Genomic DNA, 16,050 nt, shown 5'->3' with positions numbered 1-16,050 from the left:
ATCTTCCATAGATTTGGGATGCCAGGACGTCACATTTACCATATATTTGGAATATTCTATAGATCTGGAACACACTACATAGATTTGAGTCCTACACTTTGAATACAGACTGATGTAAAAAAAAGTTTTATTTAGTATGTGTTTATCTATTACTTATTGTATATTTCTTTACATTGACGTCAGTAACAGCTTTGAAGTGGGATATGACTTTTATCGGGACTCCAGGAACTTGTGTTTTAAGCTCGGGATTTCGGGATTGATCCTTTTGGGCCCTCTTCTCAGCTTTAATTTCACTGTAAAATACTTACCTCTTCAATATCAACATACGACCAATGATTTATAATATCAGATTTGAAATGCTTGCCAGTTCGGTGAGTGAGATTTAGTGCCTCTTTGTCATTAATATTGTATGTTATCCCTCTGTCCATATAAATATCATATATATTGGTATTGCCTCCTTCATGAGAGAAAAAAAATAAGGTATACAATGTCAATATCGTACTGACTTTAAAAAATGTCTAAACTAACATTTAAAAACGGTATCAATTGTTCTGTTCCAGATGTGCATTTCCCTTTGGTCTTTTTGGTTATGATCGACGCCAAAATACTATAATAACACCGAAGAGGTTATATATATAAACTAAAAACAACAAAGCCGGGGAAGGAATCAGAGATTTTCATTCAGGATATAAAGATGAGAAAGAAGTTCATACATAAGTAAAGGTATTTTTGTTTTATCAGGTTATACATGTTAAAGTAAATCTTTGTTGCATTTAAATTTACTTATAGATTAACACCTTTAACATAAAAAAGATGTATTAAATTAAACATAAAAAGGAACATCAGATGAGAATAACGAAAAACGGAAGATATTTTTTTTTCAATAAGTGACCATACAGTCGACAGTTTTTGTTGTTCTGTTTCGTTAACATCATGTGTAGGTTATTACATAAACAAAGTGTAATTTTTCTTTTTTTTATTGATATTCGCAAAATAATTAACTTTTAAGCTCACCGTTAGCGTCTATTTTGAACACAAGTTTCCAATCGTCGGGAGCGCTGTTTATTAGACTGTCAGTAAACAACATCAAAAGTCCTGTAAATTTAAAAAATGCTATCTAGACAAGACAAGACAAGACAAATACTTTATTAGAGTCTCACCTCAAAATTGACATACATTTATACATTACTAAAATAACAATAATATTTAAAACAAGTCAACATGAGCAACTCTAAAAAGAGTTATGAGAGACTATGTATAATAAGACTTTATATTGTGAATACGACAGACATCATGTATAACAGTAAAACAGCATATTTGTTTTAAATGTAAATTCTTAATTTCTGCTTAGTTTGTACTATTTCATCTTTTGAAAACAAAGGTGATTAAAAAATGAGTTTTAAGTTCAACGTCCTAATAACACATCACAAGTTTTATCGTGGCGTTCGTGTTGCTTGGTTTTTTGTTTTCTATGCTGTGTCTCAGAGTCTCTTTTCTTTACACATGGCGTTATCAATTAATTTTTAATTTATAAGTGTGGATGTCCCTCTGGTATCGTTCGCCCCCCTTTTTTAAATGTTTATCGAAATAAGCACTGCATCAATATTTCTGGGTTTTTTTCACAATGAATTAATTTCAGCTTACCAATTCGTTTCCAACCGGATCCATTCATCCTGAGTTATATTATAAAAAGTCTGGAAAAGTCAATTTTTGAACTATTATACAATAAAATTTAACAATTATCACTGGCTTTTAAAAGATCCTTATATATATTGATAGATTATCGTTAGTCGACCATCTCAACGAGATTGATTTTCTCGCTGGAGTCGGTACGGTGGATTTCTAAAAGAAGCGGACGTTAACACGATAAAATCACCGTACATTGTGTTTTTTTTGTATCTGATTAGACATATAATGTGAATTTTAAATATTTAATCTTCATTTCCAAGAGTTATCAAAATAATCTATTTCGTTTATTCGTTTTACATATTGATTCAAAGTTCAAAGAAACAAAAAACTATTGTGTCTGCCATCTATGCAATATTAGCAGCAACTGAGACTAATTATTGACAGAGACATATATATAATTCAAATACGACTTCTAAAGAAATAGGTGATCCTTGAATATTTATATTCCAACCTGCATGAAGCAGAACATATAATTATTCATGGTTGCAAAGTTGTTTCCCTTTAGATTGATATATATATATGAGAAAGTACATGGTAGTTTATTTGATTCATGATAAGTATTAATTTGGTCTTGAAATTATGAAAAACATAAAGAAAGTGTGATCTGTTACATTAGTTTCTGCGTTAAATATCTATTGTCATTTGCATATATTTGCAATTATCGCTACTTTCTAAATTTTTCATTGATCTGACTAACTGATAGTTTCCTTTTAAATGGAATTAACAACGTCTTCATGTGTAAAATAGCGATAAACAGATTATCATTGGTCATCTGAGCTCAATTGCTTTTCTCATTTTCACAGTACCGGCTCAAGCGAGAAAATCAATCAATAATTAAGTTATGAATTATCATTGGTATGATGATAAATTTAAATCTACCGTTAACAACACTTTGATTTTTCACGAAACACTTCACGAAATACCATTAGTATAAGGGACGAAATATACCATAGGACAGATACTATCTTATCTTTATTTGGCAAAATGTTTCAGAATTTTGGGTTCTCAAGTATAATGAAACAACTATTTGTCACTAGGGTAAGAAAATAATGTTTATAGATATAAGAATATGTGGCATGCGTGCCAATGATACAACTCTTCATCCAAGTCACAATTTGTAACAGTAAACCATTATTCTTGAAGAAAGTACGGAGTAATGGCTCACATCAATCAGCAACCTATAAAGGGCACCAACATAACTTTCCAATGTGTAAAATCATTAAAACGGGAAAACCAATAGACTATTATACATAAGCAGTTGGTTTATTTTCACTCGTTTCGTATGATGATTACTAACGGTTTTTTTCCCAGTTGTTATGGTCTTCCTCGTTTTGAATATCAAATGTCAAATATTTGTCAACTAAACATCCATGACATTTTCCAAATACAAATATAAACATGAAGCAGACGAAACAAACGTATCTATCGTATCCCTTATTTCACAGTTGACATTTTACCCAAAGTTTGGATATACTGGGAAGGACATTACCTAAATAGCGAAGTAAAAGGACGATAAATGAACTATGACATTGATAGTGCTTCGAACGCATGGAAATTATCACCTGTTCCTTTTTATAGCATGGTTAAAATCATATATTTATTTTTGTTTGCATTACTTTTATTTATTGTTTTCATAAAAAATTTTAGGGGAAGGGGGAATTGTTTGTAATTTTTTATCATTTTCCAAGCTATGTATTTTTTATATTGATTTTGTTTGTTTATTGTGTGGCCCATCTTGATTTAAATCTATGATACTGCATATTATTTCCTAGCATGAAAAGATACTCTTCTTAGACATTTGATAAAAATACTGATACACATCAAGGTGTTATATATTGTTACAAAATTCTAACAAAACTTAATAAGCAAAATTTCATTAAGGTAGTGATGTAACAAATGCTCTACTCATATGTCAAACACGCGACTCTACACTAGAATTGATGTGAACATTGTCATTCAGTCACAGGACTTCAAATATTTCAATCCTTTATGGGTTGATTTAAAATACATAAATAAGTAAGCTATGAATGTTGTTGTTAAATTTTATAGATGCTCTTTTTTGCTTCTTTGATAAATATTTGTTTGTTTTTGTTTTAATTGAAATTTTGACACGTTGATGACTGCTAAACTCCTATTTTGACCATTGTACCTATAATGTCTGTTTTGGTCCAACATGGTTGTAAATATAATGAAATTTGATGCGAATGTCATACAAGTGAGAGGTTTAGCGCTCTAATACCAGGTTCAATCCACCTTTCCTACATTTTAAAACGACTGTACCAAGTCAGGAATAAGACAGTTGTTGTCCATTCGCTTGATGTGTTTTATCATTTGATTTTGCCATTTGTTTAAGGACTTTGAGTTTTGAATTTTTCTCGGAATTCAGATTTTTTTGTGATATTACTTTTGATAAGGGACTTTACGTTATGAATTTTCCTCGGATTTTAGTATTTTTGTGATTTTACTTTATACATTTATTAAGAGAGAAAAAATACCCTACCTTTAAGCAGCAGATCAAATGTTATGGCTATATGCCTCATCGGTGCTTAGAAGTTAGTTGGCATTATGCAACTTTGTCATGTGAAACGGATATGAATAAGAATGCATTGCAACGAATCGTTATTCATCTGCTTATTCACGCCACTTAGTTAATAATCGTTCTATCCTAAAAACGCATCCACTGTCTTATCGAGGGGTTTGTGCTTCCTGGTCTTTAGTTTTCTATGATGTGTCTGATTGTCTTTTTTTTTATGGCGTTGTCAATTTATTTTCGATTTTAAAAATGTGGATGTCACTCTGGTATCGTTTGCCCTTCTTTATTTTAATGTCGAGAGAAATTAGCATTGAATAAATATTTTTTTTTTTTTTTTATCATAGTATTCTAAATCTGCTAAACAACTGTTTTCAAACCTGATCCATTCGTCATGAATTTAATGGTAGTGAGTCTGGGAACGTCAAGTTTTGAACTATAATACAATAAAATTTAGCAATTAATACTGACGATGAAAAGATCACTTAATTATATATTTATAGAATATCGTTGGGCATCTCATCGAGATATTTTTTCTCGATTGAGCCGGTACGGCGAAAGTGAGAAAAGCAATCGAGTTGAAATGACCAATTATATCGATAGTTTACCTATGACGACGTTGTTAATTTAATTGAAAACGCCACGTGCACCCTTTGTTTCTAGAAAAAAATTCATATCACTCTACAGTGCTGAAAACAGAATTATCAGTAACTATAGGACCAAGGAACATTTTTGTAAAATACCGATAAATATACTTAAGTCGTACATGATTTGTATTTACTTTCTATTTGAAAACAAAACTTAATTTACGATGACATGTTAATCTTTTTTTGTTTATTTTCATTTATGCCTAAATGGAAACTCGTTTCTGTTAGCATAACAACGAATTTCTTGACATTGACTACTAGCATATCATTCTATAGATGCAAGAATATGCAGTCATGAAAGAAGTTGGCCTTTACACGATAAAATCACCATACAATCTTTTCCGTTGTATCTGCTATGACTTATATGTGAATTTCATATTTTTCATTCTCAATTTTATGGGGTTAACAAAGTAAACTTTTTCGTCTATTTGTTGTACACATTGATTCACAGAAGACAAATAATAATTATGTCTGCCATAGATGCACTTTTAAGACTAATTATTGACAGAGATATATATTATTCAAATATGACTTTTAAAGAAATAGGTACTAGTAATCTTTAAATATTTTTTGATAGAAAAGATACAAACTTTTAAGCGCCAGTCAGCATATATCTTTTGAATAATATATAATTGTAGTGCCAGTTAAAATAAAGGAATGCACTTTTAGCGTACCAAATTAGTTCACTGACTTTTCAAAAAACGTAAACATAGATATTCCAACCTGAACGAAGCAGATCGTATATTCAGGGTTGCAAAGTTTTTTTCCTGTAGGTTTATATATTATATAAGAAAGCGTATCAAATATTATATGATTCATAATTAATATGAATTTGGTCTTGAAATAAAGAAAACAATAAATCAAGTGTGATCTATGAAATTAGATTCTGCGTTCAATATCTATAATAGTCAGTTGCATATATTTGCATTTTTCGTTACTGTTCGAAATTTGTCTTTGATCTTACTGACTGATACATTGATAATTTCCTTCAAAATGAAATTAACAACATACTCATAGGCAAAATAGCGATAAATAGATTATCATTGGTCATCTCAGCTCGATTGCTTTTCTCACTTTCACCGTACTGGCTCAAGCGAGAAAATCAATAATTATGTCATGAATCATCATTGGTATGATAATAAATTTAGATCTACGGTTAACAAAACTTTGATATTTCCCTGGATTTTCTATCCCCATTAGTAGGAGGGGTGAAAGATATCCCATCTTTATTTGTCAAAGTGTTTTAGAATTTCGCGTCCTCAAGTATAATGAAAGAACTATTTCTGACAAGTGGAAAAAATAATGTTTATAGATATAAGAAAATGTGGCATGAGTGCCAATAACACAACTCTCCAGCCAGGTCACAATTTGTAAAATTAAACCATTAAAGGTCAAAGTTCGGAATTCAACATGGAGCATTGGCTAACATTGAACAGCAAACTATGGATGGCACCACAATTAACTAGTGTAAAATCATTCAAACGGGAAACCCAATGGTCTATTGCGTTCCGTATGATGTTTGATAACGATTGATGTTAATGCCCCACTTACGATAGTAGAGCGACATTATGTTATCTGGTCTGTGCGTCTGTTCGTTCGTCTGTTTGTCAGTCTGTTGGTCCGTCCGTTGGTCCGTCCGTCTGTCCCGCATCAGGTTAAGTTTTTGGTCAAGGTAGTTTTTGATAAAGCAAAAGTTAAATCAACTTGAAACTCAGTACACATTCTTTTTCCAATTGGTATGGACTTTCTCTTTTTAAATTTACCTTTGATTTCAGTATTTTAAAATAAAATTGAGAAAGGAAATGGGGAATGTGTCGAAGCGACAACAACCCGACCATAGAACATATTTGTATACGACTTGTCCAGTGTTAGTGATAAAACATAATATAATTTTTGTTTGATGATTTAATTATATTCAAATTTTCAACATCTTCAAAAATAATGTGATGCAATCAAAACTGTGTATGCTCGTATTTAAGTGGAAAAATTACGTAATAATTAAGATGGCCCAGTAACTTTTGTCATGCCACTTTTGAACGCATTGAATGGTATGTGTGACTAAATATCGTTCGTTTGAGAATGAGTACATTATTTGTCAATGTTTTTTTCTAGGACAGGAGATATCAAACCACCATGATCTTATTTCAAATGTATCGAGATTAAAAGCTTCGTGCAGTAAAATCTTTGAACTGGAATAAGTGTATTTTTTCACTGTTGTCTTTATTTTACAAAGATATCTTTATAAAAGTCAGCCAAATCATGAATGGTTCATTAAGCTTTGATAGATATGTAAAATTTTGATCTTTCTGATATGATATGCAAGGACTTCCATTTCATATAATGATTTCCTGATTAGAGGGTTACTAAATAATGAATAATGGATGTCGAGAGGAAATTTTAAATCATACTCATCAAAGCTGCAAATGTCCTCACGACAACTCATACTACATCTTCCTATAGCCATAAAAATGAAGCAGACCTAACCGTATCTATCCGTTATTTCAGTTGGCAATGTACCAAAACTTTGGATATTCAGTGAAGGACATTATATAAATAACAAAGTTAAAAAGGATGAAATATAAAAATATGACACTGATAGTGATAGGAAAATTAATGTAATAAAAAAATTCACAGTAAAAGATTTTCGCGAGGTTGAAATAAAAAATCAATTTGAAAAAAAGTTAGAGAGCATACAATAAATATCCTCTAAGAAGCATATAAAACGTATTATGTATTCCCTGATTTTTGTATTCACTACTTCGTATACATCTTTGGCTTCAATTATTCAGCATCGAACGTTCCTGATAAACGTAAATCCAGTAAAGCGCATCCCACGCATGAAATTTATCACTAGTTTATTTATTCTAAAACAAAATTGTAGCCTTATTCATTTTGTTCGCTTTATTCTTATTATTATTAATAATATTATTAATATTTTGTTTTTGTTTTATTTTTTATTGATTTGTTTATTTTTTTGGGAGACATTAATTGTTCATTCGTTTTTCTTCAATTCTTATATCATGTTCCAAGATATGTATTTGTGATATTGATTGTGTTTGTTTATTGTCTAGTTCATCTTAATTTGAATCTATGACACTGTATGTTATTTCATTTATAAATAAGATAGTCTTTGAAAAAATACTTATAAAAAACTGTTAAAAAAATGTCAATGTTGATTGAATCAAAATTTCATCAAAAGTGTAATAAGCAAAGTTTCATTGAAGTCGTGATATTAACAAAAAATAATACCCTACCTTTTTGCAGCAGATCAAATGTCGTCGGTGCTTATTAGTGAGTTGCCATTATGAAACGTTGTAATGTGAAACGGATATTAATAAAAACAAATGTAGTGCAACGAATCATCATTCATCTGTTTGCTCACGCAATTTAGTTAATTCGTGGGACAAAGTAAGGCAGACACATGATAATTAGGGCATTTCAATTCAAAAGTTTCTCCTAGGAATTGTTAATGTAGTGTTACCAATCTTGATCAATAAAAAAATTGCAATGTGTATTCTAAAATAATAAATAACTAATAATGCGTGTAGTTTCAAACATATTAGTCCCTTGTTATGTGTTATGGAATGTAAAAGTCTCAGTGGTTTCGATTTATTTGCTCATGCAGACTTGGAAGGGACAGTTCGTTGGTTTAGTGACATTTATGGTAGCCATTCAAATGCACTTTATGTACGCGCATAGTAAAACGATTTTTTTTTATTTCCTGTCTTTTTGTTAAAATGACAGTATTTATGTGAACACTATACTGACCGGTAGCGCGTGAGTCTAAAATGTGGAACATAACTACACATATAAAAGATGTATGACACAGCAAACAAAAAATGTCATTCAAGTTTATATACGGTGGCTAGCAGTAGATCGTGTGTCAGGTGTTTGTCTTCTCACCACTTATTGCAGACCTGTTTCTTTATTGTTGGGAGTTACAATTTATGACTAAAATAAAAACTAGATGCTTTGCAGGGCACAACTTTATACGACCGCAGAGGGAAAATATGGACACAACATTCAAGCTCTGAATTTGGATTGTGATTCAATAGTTGACACAGCATTGGTTTCTAACCCAGAATGAATGTGGTCAAATGAACTTATTTTTTTTGTTGCTTTTGAGCAATTCACTTTGCTGTTGAATATTAATCCCCTAAAAACAAAATATCCTAAGAATTTTTTTTTCGGAAATCTGAAATGAGTAAAAATTGTAACCCCACCGTTCCAATTTGTTTTCACTTCCAATTCCGTTTCCATTATTCAAAAAATAATCTCCATTCAAACTAATCAAGTTTGCAACAATAACTACTCATTTAAATATCATCAAATATTAAATGACATACAGTCATGGTAAAAATTAATATTAATTAATAGTAACTTTAAAAATAATAATTTGTGAATATTTTTAATATATTTAATAAATTATCAATAGTATCAAAATATAAATGACTATAATTCTCATATTACATATGACTAAAATATCATTAACTTAGAAAATGTTTTTTAATTATTTATTGTTTATATTGAATTCTATTTCAGATAAAATATAAAGTGTTCATGATAAATTATGTTATAGCCTAGAGCATACATGTAACTTCATTACAAATTTGTCAGGGTGAACAAGTACCCTGAATAGTGATCTCTTTTGTAAAGGTTTTTTTGTATATAGCAAATCGGGTTGGGGTGGGTGGGGTGGGTTTTGGGTGGGTGGGTGTCAGGGGGATCATTAGTATATGATGAATATAAAACTTTTTGTATTGATAGAATTTAATGCAAAAGACTTATACATGTATATCCTGCTTGAATCACACTTCGACCTCCTCGTGGTGACTTAAACTAAAGGAAAAGGTTCTTTTTCTTAATAATAATTGAATACATTACTAATTGAATAAGTATTATTACCTGCGAATACCTGACAAAAAAATGTGCGCAATTGTAATCAAAAGTTGCGCGCAGACATAATGAGTTTTGCGCGCAAATATAATGGTGATGTGCGCAAACGTAATGCATCGCTCAAGACAATCACAATTTCTTAATACATAATTTTCAAGCAGTGTAAGGGAGGTAATCAAACATATATATAGAACAGTATTCTTTAAATGGAATTGGGATTAACTCCTTTACACTGCTTTCAAATTGTCTAAATTGCCTTTAACAAGAAAAATTCTTATTTTCACCCCTTTGTTGTCCCCGTTTGCTAAATGATTTGAGACATAACCCCCATAACCATCCCTTGGTGGTATGAAAACTAATGTGGTATAATTTCTAAGAGATTTTTACACTTAAACACAAGTTATTGACTGGAAACTACAAAAGCTTATTCTGGTCCCTTGTTTGGCCCCCAACTTATTGAAACCTCCTTTGGAGCAAGAACCCCGAAACTCAATCCCAGCCTTCCCTTTGTTATGTGGAACCATGTAGCCTTTTCTTTGTAGTAATACACCTTGTTGTATAATGTCAGAGAGATCCATACAATTGTAAATAAGTAATTGTCCGCAAATTAGAAAAATGTTTGTTTTTGGCCCCTTTATGGACCTTTTTTTTGGACTGTTTGCCCCAAACACTTAAAATAAATCCTAACCTTTTACTCGTGGTATTAAACATTGCGGTACAAAGTCAGAGCAACTGAAACACTAATATACAACTTATTGTACTGAATTAAGATAAATGCTTTCTTTGGACCCCTTTGAGCCCCTAATTCCTAAACCTTTTGGACCATAACCCCCAAAATCAATTAATCCCAACCTTCCTTTTATGGTTATAAAGATTATGTTAAATTTTATTGATTTCAATTCCCTTATACTAAAGTTATTATCTTGAAACCATCCGTTTTTCGACGACGCTGATGACGACTCCGACGTGATACAAATATACGACCAAACAAATTTTATTTTTTGCGGTCGTATAAAAATTATTACTGGTCTAAAACAGCAGTTTTTGGAACCATAAAAAATCAAATTTAGTAATTACCAAAGGGGCGATAGTTAGAACTTACTTATGTCTTTAATCATTTTCATTTTTGGTCAACAAAGGGTGCAACGAATTTGTTCTTTTGTTTGTGAAATTTTATCTTGTCAACTTTGTCTTGGACAAAGCGATTTCTCAACGTTGTTAGGTAACTAACCAGTACTGCTGCTAAAACCATATGCTCTGACGGTACAGAGGTAGTGGAATGAAAAGATTAGCTCTCTCATGAGAACAAATTATACAAACATATCTTAAGATAGATTCATGGTATACAGCATTCTTTGATTGTAAAATCGCAGTACACAATCAGTGTAGATATTTGTCCACATCTGCAAATTTAGAGACAGATTGGCAATTTATAGGTTAGACTGTTATTTTATAGAAAGAAAAACTTTTGTGTGTTAAGTTGCATTATTCAAATTGTTTAAACAAATACCAAATATTTGGGTTTTTATAATAACTTTTTCAACTTGTCCATTTAAGAGGAGACAACGAAAGGTATAAAAAGATCTAACTGAGTGAAAAAAAACGGTACCAATGATCTACCTTTAGCAGTTTGCATTTGGTTAACACATTTACTTTATAATCAGTCATCTGTCATTTAGATGACTTTTGTATATACAGCATAATATATAAACAAAACAACATGACATATGTCATTCAAAATATTTTATCTGTCATTTTTTTCCAATCATATATTAATATATATATAATAAAAAAGGCATGTGTGTTATAATCTGTTTTCATTTTCATTTACTAAAATGGAAAACTTGATATATCTGATAATGAACAATCTTTGTCTTTATGGGAAATTAAAGAATAATTGTCAGTCTGAGGAATATTTAAATTGCAATAATTTTATACGTTGGCAGTTACTCTCAAAATTTAGACTAAGTGATCATTCCCTAGGCATTGAATTGGGAAGGAACAGAAACATTCCAAGAGCACAACGTTTATGTAAAAAATGTGAAGTCCTAGATGATGAATTTCATTTCTTTTTGTATTGTGACATTAACATATCTTTGCGTTCAAATCTTTTTGCTTATCGAAAAGACTATGTACCATTATTTCAACATCTTGATGCATTCAATAATCTTAAACACATTCTAAACCCCATTCCTGAACTTGTTTGTCATATTGGAGTCTTCATTAAACAGTCTTTAGAACTGAGGGAGTCAGACCCGTGTCAGACAAGGTTATGATGGTGTTTTTTTTACATACATTTATAATTAAACTCTAATGTTCTATTATTCTATATATTGTATTGTATTATTTGTATTTCATTGTTTTACATTGTATTTCATTGTATTGCATTGTATTTCATTGTATTGCATTGTATTTCATTGTATTGCATTGTATAGTATAAAATTATTGTTTGATTGTATTGCTTGACCCTCATGGGTACAATTTTGCAATAAAGATTAAACAAAAATGTCATTTTTCAAGCCTCAAGAAACTGCTCATTTACTGGGTCAGAAATCTGACAGCTATTTGAGAAATTCTGACATACTATTGTTTGTTGCAAAACTGTTGCAGATGTGAATGAAACAAGACAATAGATTATATTGTACATCTGCAACAAATAAGAATAAAACAAGAAAATGTCAAAATTTTATATCCCTAAAGGTGTAATACCACCAAATCATGGTACGTCACATCCGGTTGCATACGAAAGTAGGTCGAAAAATATATTCCCTTGAATTTGACCGTTGTAGGTCATTAATCCTACATTTTATTGCAGTAAAACTATTTCTGTGTCATAAACATATGTCTTGGGTATTTCAAAGCACCATTATTTTTTATTTGTGATTTCTATAGAAAATTTTGTAATCTTGAGATAACATGGTGACTAAACCTTGTACACAGATAGAATAAGGGGAGAATTTTGATTGGCTGACTTCCAATGATGGTTATTTTCTTATATGCAATGAAATGTTATGAGAAACTTTTTCTATAGAACTGGACAGGATAACACTTTACTCATGCCAAGTATTTCTATATTTGAAACAAAGATAAATTCTGCACAATTTTTTGAAAAGTGCAAATTTAACAAAGACTAATAGGGGGAAAGCAATGGTGGTTTTACACATAAAAGGCCCTGGAACACAGTAGTGCAGTCAAAATAAGATTTAACCTCAAACTAATTGCAACAGAAAATGTTTTAGTTCTAATCTATGGAATTATGCCCTTTATATACATAGAAAAAAGTCTCAAAAAATCTAACTTGAGGAAAACTCAAAATCAGCATTTTTAATTTCCTATGGAAATTATCATTGGAAGAGAAGACAACTCTTGCAAGTATAAGTCTTTTTTGGTCAGTTTGTGGTTGTCATTCTTGAAATTTATGTAAATATGGTAAAGTATGATACTTTGATTGGGTTATAAGTTTGTATACGACTAAATCATATAATCTTCTGCTCATGAAATGTCCAAAACCGAAGAGTTATGGGTAGTTCTTTTTTTTCGTGCATTTTTCATTAAAAAAAATTGCAAATTTGAAGCTTTATAACCATTTCGAAAAATAATAATATGACAATTTGGTAGTGTTTATATCTGAATATTATATTTGTTCAGCAACTTACTTATCTAAAGAAACTTTAAACCACAAAAAGAAGAATATATGCTTAATTATATTTATCAAATTTGAAATTCTTGACCTTGACATGTTGAAAAATTCAATAAATGGTCAACTAATGAATTACGAAATCTGGATTATAGCTTGACTAAATATATGAAAACACCTTTAGAGTTGTTTGTTATACTCTAAAGATCGCTACGAAATCAAGAATCAATACATTTTGATGAATAGAAGCGGTAAAGTTATAATTTTGTATCAATTTTTATTTATATTTCTGCCTTTTTTGCAAGAGTTATCTCCCTTTTCAATACAAATCTCCATAGGAATTTTAAATGGTGATGTTTACAGTCTTCCTCAAGTTAGATTTTAGTGGACTTTTTTCTGTGTATATTTGGGGTATAAAGCTAAAGATTAAAACTTTAAAATCTTCTGTTGGAATTACTTTCGGGTTAGAGTCAAATTTATGCTCGATTGACTGGATTCAGTTATTTCGTAGTGCATTTCTTTTAAGACAGTAAATTCAAATTTAAACCAGATGCTTCCGCAGGGCGCAGCTTTATACGACCGCAGAGGTCGAACCCTGAACAGTTGGTGCGGTATGGACACAACATTTAAGCTTGATACGGCTTTTGAATTTGAATTGTGATTAAATAGTTGACACAATATAGGTTTCCGACACAGAATGAATGTGGTCAAAAACTTAAAAATTTTAAATTGGACATTTACCTATTATGGTCCAATATCCAAAATATAAATACATGTTAGGTTCAGCATATCATAAAACCCCAAGAATTTAATTTTTGATGAAATCAAATAATGTTCAATTTTACCTCAATGTGGACCAATTTGATAACCGGGCCCAAACATCAAAAATCTAAATACATGGTTAGATTCAGCATATTGAAGAACCCCATATATTCAACTTTTGTTGAAATCAAACAACGTTTAATTTTGGACCCCGATTTGGACCAACTTGAAAACTGAACCAATAATCAATACTCTTAAGTACATGTTTAGATTCAGCATATCAAAGAACCTCAAGAATTCATGTTTTATTAAAATCGAATAAGTTTAATTTTGGACCCTTTGGACCTTAATGTACACCATTTTGATAACAGGACCAAATATTAAGAATCTAAATACACGGTAAGATTTGGCACTGTTTTATTTGGGACCTTTTTTGGCCCCTAATTCCTGAACTGTTGGAACCAAAACTACCAAAATCAAATCCAACCTTCCTTTTGTGGTCATAAACCTTATATCATAATTTCATAGATTTCTGTTTACTTATGTACATGTACTAAAATTATTGTGCGAAAACCAAGAAAAATGCTTATTTGGGCCCTTTTTGGCCGCTAATTCCTAAACTGTTAAGACCAAAATCTCCCAAAATTAATCCCAACCTTCCTTTTATGGTCTTTTTGTGTAAATATTACTAAGCATGCAGACATTTTATACGTTCAGGTTTTTCACATCCAATCTGATATGGTACAAAGCACAAAAATGTTAGCATTCACTTCAAAAAGTAACCAAACCTTAAAACATTCTTATTTAGAGGGGACATAGATACGATACTGTTGTCAGGTAATTAAGGATGGCATATTTTGGTATAAATATTGATATGCTCATAGGATCTTTGCACCCGAAATAAACACATTTATAAAACCAGTTGTTGGCATAACACGGGTTATGTTCTTCTCATTTATTTTATGATGGTATATGGTACTATGATACAAATCCCTAAAAGGAGGAGATGTGCTTCAAATTTTTTATGATGAAGACATTATCTTTCGATCAGTTTGATTAAGGTCTGGAGCTGGTATGTCCTGTGTTAATTTATGTACTTTTATCAATTTGCTTCATTTCTTTTGTTAATTATTCTGACAACGGATTCGGACTTCTCTTGAACTGAGTTTTACTGTACGTACTTCTGTGTGTGTGTTTTTCGTACATTAGCCAGGAATATGGGGTAGGGTTGAGATCTCATCCATATTCAGGAATGTGATTTGAAGGAGGGGCCACTATAATGATGGGGACTGGGGAAAGTTTATACATCAATCATATATAAAACTATGTAAGAGGGATAGCAGGGTTAACGTGTTGCCTCGTGTTGCCTCTCTATGCTGATTGGAATGTTGATAAAACTTTGTAGAATATTTTTTTGTTTACAAAATAAATGTTCAGAGTTTTCTTTCAAGGGCCATTACCTTTATGAGTGCTGAATTGGTTTTCAGTAATGTTAGCCTCTAGTAATTACTTGTTCTTACATTAAAGGGGAGCTAGGTGTCAAATTCATGCTCGATTTATAATCATGTACAAAAAATCTCAAATAAATAATTTACAGGGTATGGACTCGATACCATGTAGATTCGTTTCAAATGTGTCTTAGTCTTAACACCATTCATATTACCTGTCGAGTTGACCTCTGATTGTCATATTAACGATATAACATAAATATATATATATAAAGAACATGAGTGCACACACTGAAATGTCTCGCCTTCTTTACTAATCATTGATATTGTATTGATAGTCCTAAATATGAAGCTTTACTACATAAACTTAACATAAACCAAGAAAACTAAACACTGACCAATGAACCATGAACATGAGGTCAGATGAACCATGCCAGGCAG

General features: G+C 31.0%; 1 long non-coding RNA gene across 1 annotated transcript; it reads right to left on the bottom strand.

Annotated features, from left to right (window-relative positions):
• Positions 1 to 312: 312 nt before the first annotated feature.
• LOC134692085 (uncharacterized) lies at positions 313 to 8,182 on the bottom strand. Its single transcript, XR_010102222.1, has 4 exons — positions 8,121 to 8,182; positions 1,645 to 1,694; positions 1,015 to 1,095; positions 313 to 457 (listed from the first exon to the last, which is right to left on the bottom strand). It is a non-coding gene; the product is annotated as an uncharacterized LOC134692085 (long non-coding RNA).
• Positions 8,183 to 16,050: the final 7,868 nt, after the last annotated feature.

This window comes from Mytilus trossulus, chromosome 12 (assembly GCF_036588685.1).
Source record: "Mytilus trossulus isolate FHL-02 chromosome 12, PNRI_Mtr1.1.1.hap1, whole genome shotgun sequence".
Lineage (NCBI taxonomy): Eukaryota > Metazoa > Mollusca > Bivalvia > Mytilida > Mytilidae > Mytilus > Mytilus trossulus.
This window is presented reverse-complemented; position numbering and strand designations above follow the sequence as displayed.